The sequence below is a fragment of the Triticum dicoccoides genome, chromosome 1A (genome assembly GCF_002162155.2).
Source record: "Triticum dicoccoides isolate Atlit2015 ecotype Zavitan chromosome 1A, WEW_v2.0, whole genome shotgun sequence".
NCBI lineage: Eukaryota > Viridiplantae > Streptophyta > Magnoliopsida > Poales > Poaceae > Triticum > Triticum dicoccoides.
Window position 1 is genome coordinate 232648769 of NC_041380.1, and position 7690 is coordinate 232656458.

Consider the following 7690-nt stretch of genomic DNA (forward strand, 5'->3'; position numbering starts at 1 on the left):
GCGGAGCGGGGCTCGGGCGCCCGTGGGCGGCGGTGGCGGCGTCCCGGGCCGGGAGGGCCCGATTCGGGCCCCGATGGGCCGCGGGACGAGGAGGCGGCGGCTGGCGGCGGAGCGCCACGTGTCGTGCGGTGAGTGGCTACAGGCGGCGGCGGGATTTGTCCGGCGGCGCGGTGGGGAGATTGGCTAGGGTTTAGACCAGAAATTTTGGGAGGGGGGCACATATTTATAGGTAGACGGAGCTAGGAGAGTCCAAATGAGGTGCGGTTTTCGGCCACGCGATTGTGATCAAACGACCGAGAGGATGGAGGGGGTTTGGATGGGTTTTGGGCCACTTTGGAGGGGGTTTGGGCTGCAACACACAAGAGGCCTTTACGGTTCCCCGGTTAACCATTGGAGTATCAAACGAACTCCAAATAGTATGAAACTTGACAGGCGGTCTACCGGTGGTATACCAAGGCCGCTTGGCAAATCTCGGTCCATTCTGAGAAAGTTTAACACCCACTCATGAAAAGAGATAAAAGGGGGACGCCGGAGGACGTAGGCGTGTCGGATTGCGAAACGGACAACGGGGGAAATACTCGGATGCATGAGACGAACACGTATGCAAATGCGATGCACATGATGACATGATATGAAATGCATGACACACAAACAAATGACAAGGCAACAACAACAAATAACTGGAAGACACCTGGTGCAATGGTCTCGGGGCATTACAACACTCCACCACTACGAAAGGATCTCGTCCCGAGATCTAGGATGGCACCGGAGGGAAAAGGAAGAGGAAGATAAGAGGTAAAACTAAGTTGCTTCTTTGACAAATGAGTGAAACCAAAGCACCTTGAAAGGTTAAACCATTTCGAAAGAATAATACAAAGACGATGAACAAAGTTGAAAGCACTCCGTTAGAAAAGAGAAACAAGGAAGAACAAATTCGGACAACACTCCGGTTGATAAGAGATGCAAGACTAGATAAGTAGAAAAGAACTTGAGCAGAGGACACAACACTCCGGTTAAATGGATAAGCACGAAAAGATCACGATCCTGACAAAACAAGAAGATGGGTTGAAGAGAGCAACATCACAATCTCTCCGGAAGAAATGATGGGATGGAATGGAATGAACGGAGGAGAATACAATATCTTCTACATTGAATGAGCTTGAAAACATCTTTTAGGAGAAGGGTCAAACGTAGTTATTGGAAAACCAACAACGAAAAGAGTAAGCTTGTAGTGGGCTTATGGAGAACATCTCAAAACTATGAGGTGAAATTCCGCCACTAACGGAAACAACAGATTGGATTGATATCAACAAGAAGACGAGAAACTTATTTCACCGGGAGGATAAATGAAGAACTTGGGTCATTTATGAGCACCATAAATAGCACAATCCTTAGGGAAAGCTTTAGGTGAAATATAACCCGTCTAACTCCAATGAAGAGATTGATGGGTTTAAAATACCTCATTCTTGATAACTTGTGAATCATGAAACACGAAGGAAAATTATCAAGAATGACATAACACCACCTCAAAAGATAAGGTGAAAAGAATTGCACTCCGGATTGCATGATGAATAATACTTGAGCTCCTTAGAAAAGAATCTCGATGAAAACTTCGAGAAGGAATTAAATCCTTTATGAACCATCATGTAGAGCCTCCATGAAGAACTCCGGCAACAAAAGTATGATCAAAAGGAAGTGAAGGATGAAAAGAATAAGATTGAAACCTTGCAATGATTAGATGGATCTTTGTGATGATGAGAGCTTGGAACTCCGAGAAAAGAAAAGATAAAGCATCTCGACCCGAGAATGTGATATGATGAACCACTCCGGAAAGCAGGAATTGAACTTACTCGATGAAACAAGAATAAGAATTACATTATGCTCATCCTTCACCAATTAAATTGATGACAAGCAACGGATTTGGCACACTACTTATTCTCGTAGCAAGGATGAAGATAGATATAGCGCAACTTGAGAAGGTCTTCAATGATCCACCGGTAGAATTTGGAAAGCATGAATGCATTGACATGGTAAACGAAGGAAGAAGAATCTTGGAAGAACCACCGTAAGAATTGAACATGAAAATAGCAAAAGCACAAGTTCACCGGGAAGAATGGGAGAACGAATGAAAATACTTGAGGGGATTTAGATACATGAGAACGAATAGATCATGAGCTGATTAGAGAATACTCGAATGATGCACTGGTATGATTTTGAGAACGAGAGTTGAAAGTTGAGAATGAGTAATATTTGAAAAGATGGCCTTGGGAGGAAAGAAATGGAAACAACTCATGAAATTCTTCGGATGGGTGAAAAGAATTCTCACAATCGAAAACAATTATGAGAGGACGACATAAGGCTAGAACCATGAATCTTGAAGAGAATGGAGCAAGATTTAAGAGAGACTCTTCTTCGGTCTTCAAGTGCTGAGAATGACAATGAGAAACACCACCATGAATAGTAGAGATACTCCGGGATGAAAATTAGAAAGGTTGAACCAATGATGAAAAGAATTTGGAAGATCTTGGAGAAAGACATATGACTGATGATAATCCATTCTTACGCCAAACTTTGAAAAGAATTTGAAAATAACTCCAGGAAAATAAGAAGAGTCAGGTAAGATCCTGGGAAAAGACCCGTGGGTTAGGGCCCACTCAAGAGAAAACACCGTTGAACGATTTAAGAGATAGATTGCGACGATTGAATTAAATGGCTTGAATGAGATGACAACCTCGAAATAGGTTGAATGGATCTTGAATGAAAAGATGAGCCTTCTAAGATATCTTCAGCACTCCCGAACAAATGAATAGCGAGAAGTGAATGATTATGAGGTGCATCGGCATGAGAAGGTATTTGAAACGAGGAAAAGGGTTATGATCATCACCAAAAGCTTGATTTGAATCCACCAGAGAAGAAAGAGAACGGAAAATGTTGAACTTGTAGCTTCCTTAGCATCTTCCTGAGAATCACCGGATAAGAATATTGACGGAAAAGAATGGAGAGACTTCGTATGAATAAAAGGATACCTGATTAAAAAATCCGAGTCCTTGAAGAAAAAGGGTGGGAGGGCATGAAAAACAAAGGCAACTTGGGAAGGATGAAACAAACACCGTTGAGAGAGCTTAGAATGGATCTTGTGGTTGTTGAAAAGATCGGATCCACTTGAAGAGAAACATACCGGTTGAAAAGGATTGACATGACAATCTTGATTATCATGAAGGATTAGTATTTACATAGAAATATGATAACACCACTTAGGAAAGGTATGGAATCAACACTTGACTTTGAAGCAATTCGAATACCACAACTGAAAACAAAACAAAGGATTGGCTTGCAGAATAAGCCGGAACAAACATATGATAGAGATTTCATTCGAAGTTTTCGTGGTGGGGCCCACACGGGCTCGATCGTACAACACCATCATGTACCAGGCAGTGCACATGACATACGAAGCGTCCCCGAGTCATCATAGCCAAGGACTCTTTAAGACACAACGAGACCACTGTAAAACCAACTGTGGATAGGCGGACCACTAGACGTCGAACCCCAATCTCATATCATGCATCTGTCGGAAAGATATCCTAGGAGCTACTTGAATTCCCACTTATAAACTCCCAAAACTTTCTGGTTATGCAATCAGGTGTTGGGGATACATGGGAAGCATAATATCACACCCAAAACTAACAGATCCTACATTCAGCTGTATCCATCCTTCAACACATAACCAAGAAACCTTCAGAAATCATTTACCTCAACCTTCGAAAAGCATCCGTTATACGAGTTACGGCAATACTCTTGAACTCCCACCCCAGTACTGGGTGGCGTCGAGGTTATCTCACCAACAACTGCATAAAAGAGATTTTCGATGTCGGCGAAAACTCAGGTATTCCAGAACTGCAACGATAAAATTGTGACGACAACACCTCGGAGCTCAACTCCCCGGGACACTGCCACAAGCCCTAAATGTCAGGAGGCACCAAGAACAATGTTCTCATCACAAAACCATCGGAACAATTCCAAGATACCCGCGTGATCCTATTTTTTTAGTGAAATTTGAGGAGAGAAGAGACAAAACTCTACGTCAGGAGGCCTGACCTGAGCGACGAAGGGACCAAGGAGTAAAAAGAATCCTACTCTCTGATATATATAAACCTATAAGACTCAAAACATTTTTCTAGACTCAACAACGCCAGTGATTCGATCAAGCAGGGGGCTCCTAAGTCGGGGAAGGCTCTGATTACCAACTTGTAACACCCACGATGCAGCTATATCTCCCACGTGTCAGAGCATGACTTAGAGGCATAATCGCATTGTAGGCATGTCGCAAGAGGGGTAATCTTTACACATCCCATGTACTGAATAAGAAAGGGATAAAAAGTTGGCTTACAATCGCCACTTCACACAATACATAAATATAGCATTACAACATCCAGAATACAATCACGGTCCGACTACAGAACCAAAATAAAAGAAGACCACCCCTAATGCTAGATCCCCGATCGCCCCGACTGGGCTCCACTACTGATCAACTGGAAAAGAAACAACACAACGAACACGATCTTCATCGAGCTCCTCCTTGAGCTCGGTTGCGTCGCCTGCACGGTTATCATCGGCACTTGCAACTGTTTGAAGTAATCTGTGAGTCACGGGGACTCAGCAATCTCACACCCTCGCGATCAAGACTATTTAAGCTTATGGGTAGGAAAAAGGTAGTGAGGTAGAGCTGCAGCAAGCACTAGCATATATGGTGGCTAACTTACGCAAATGAGAGCGAGAAGAGAAGCAAAGCATGGTCGTGAACTAGAAGTGATCAAGAAGTGATCCTAAAACTACTTACGTTCAAGCATAACTCCAAAAACCGTGTTCACTTCCCGGACACCGCCGGAAAGAGACCATCACGGCTACACACGCAGTTGATGTATTTTAATTAAGTTAACTGTCAAGTTCTCTACAACCGGACATTAACAAATTCACATGTGCCCATAACCGCGGGCACGGCTTTCGAAAGTTCAAAACCCTACAGGGGTGTCCCAACTTAGCCCATCACAAGCTCTCACGGTCAACGAAGGATATTCCTTCTCCCAGGAAGACCCGATCAGACTCGGAATCCCAATTACAAGACATTTCGACAATGGTAAAACAAGACCAGCAAAGCCACCCGGATGTGCCGACAAATCCTGATAGGAGCTGCACATATCTCATTCTCAGGGCACACCGGATGATCCAGACCTCGGGTTGGCATAGACCTTGGTTGCCCAGGGGGCGCCGGACATCGCTCAGGTTGGACCAACACTTAGAGAAGCACTAGCCCCCCAGGGGGGGGGGCGTTAAAATAAAGATGACCCTTGAGTCTGCAGAACCAAAGGGAAAAAGGTTAGGTGGCAAGTGGTAAAACCAAGGTTGGGCCTTGCTGGAGGAGTTTTATTCAGGGCAAACTGTCAAGGGGTTCCCGTTATAACCCAATCGGGTAAGGAACGCACAATCAAGGAACATAACACCGGTATGACGGAAACTAGGGCGGCAAGAGTGGAACAAAACACCAGGTATAAGGCCGAGCCTTCCACCCTTTACCAAGTATATAGATGCATTAATAAAAATGAGAGATATTGTGATATCCCAACAATAATCATGTTCCAACATGGAACAAACTCCATCTTCACCTGCAACTAGCAACACTATAAGAGGGGTTGAGCAAAGCGGTAACATAGCCAAACAACGGTTTGCTAGGAAAGGTGGGTTAGAGGCTTGACATGGCAATATGGGAGGCATGATATAACAAGTGGTAGGTATCGCGACATAGCAAAAAGAGCGAGCAACTAGCAAGCAAAGATAGAAGTGATTTTGAGGGTATGGTCATCTTGCCTGCAAAGTTCTCCGAGTTGACGAAAGTTTGATCCTCGTAAGCGTACTCAACGGGTTCCTCGATCACGTAATCATCTCCCAGCTCTACCCAAAGCAAGAAAACAAGCAAGTGACCAACAATTAATCACGGTGCAATGCGCAAGCAACATGATGCAAAACATGGCATGATATGCGGGATGTGCTATGCAATGCATATGCGTGCTCCGGAAGGAAAATATTGAACCCGGCCTCAACTTGCCAAACCAAGTGCGCCTCTGGAAAGATGAGTTGATTTCGGTCGAAATCGATATAAAGATCACTGGAATCGGATGCACGGTTTGTAAATGGCAAGCAAAACAATAATGGCACAATTCTGCGATTAACAGCACGATGCCAACTAGAATGCAACAAGAAATTAAGCTACTGCACTCCAACATAACAACAAATCACATGGCAGTGATCTACTCAAGATGCTTGACAAAAGATGAACACTGAGCTACGGCTAAATCGCAAAAGAGCAGGTTCAAACAAGCATGGCAAAAGGGCAAAAGATAACAACATCACAGACTTAGTGAAAATACTAACATGTCAGGAATTAACATGAGGAAGCAATGTTTAGAGCAAGATAACAACATGCTACAGGATTAGATCATAGCAATACAAGGCATGGCATGAATCTACTCAAAGCATATAACAAAAGTTCCTTACTGACCATAAGCCAAAAGGGCATAGAAAACATCATGGCACCCATGTAAACATAGCAAGTTTCGTTAACAGATTCAGACTTAGCAGAAAACTGGACATGGCAAAAACAGAGTTATGAAGGCATGTTTGCGAGCTCGATGCACTCAACACAAGGCATTGCATGACAAACTAAGCATACACCCAGCAAGAAGACATGATCAAGAAGCTAAACATGGCAAGAACAATCTCATAGCATGCATGGATCAACTACAACAACCTTGGCAAAATTGATTAACACGTAAACAATCTGCTAGGAACATTTTATAGCAAAGGTAGAGCAAGATTGAGTCATGCTAGGGCACTCCATAGATGCAAACATGGACATGGATGGATAGAGCATAACCATATCTCAAAATCATCCTTACTTTACATACTCAAAAGAAGTATGGATCACTCTGTAGCAACATGAATACATGGCATACAAATAACAGCAGAGCAAAGACTTAGTGAAATTCGAAGTCCCTGAAATCAGCAATATCACGAGAGCTACTTTGCATGCTTGTGCTAGTCACCACATTGATCACAAAAATACATGGCATACACCCCTGTAAAGATGGCATGGCATATAACAAAACACATGTAGAGCTCATGCTCATATGCAGCACACAATAATCATGGCAAAAATGACAAATGCTCATAAACTGATAAGAATTAGCACCTAACATTTTATAGCACTCTTGCAACAGCATTTAGGGCATCAAGATGGACTCAAACAAGCATGGTGCAATGTAATGAAATGAAGAGCACATCATGATGAACATTTCGATATATCATGCATGCAAAACGGAGCAGTATGCTAGGGAATATGATGTGATGAACATGACATGAAAATGTAGCAGATCTGGGGACTTAGTGAAAAAATGGACCTCGGGGAAACGGGACGAGGGGATCCAGGATGGAGCGATCCGGGGACGAGGGCGCGCATTTGGTTCGCGGGGTTGGTGGATCTGATCCACCCCGCGGTGGATCCGGCCGGGGAGCTCGCCGGAGATGACGGCTCCGGTCGGAGGAGGCCGAGGCGGGGCGCGCGGTGGCCGGAGCATGGCTGCCGACGGGCGGACACGGCGGCGCTCGAGGCGGAGCCGGGTGGGGCCGGCGGGAGGCG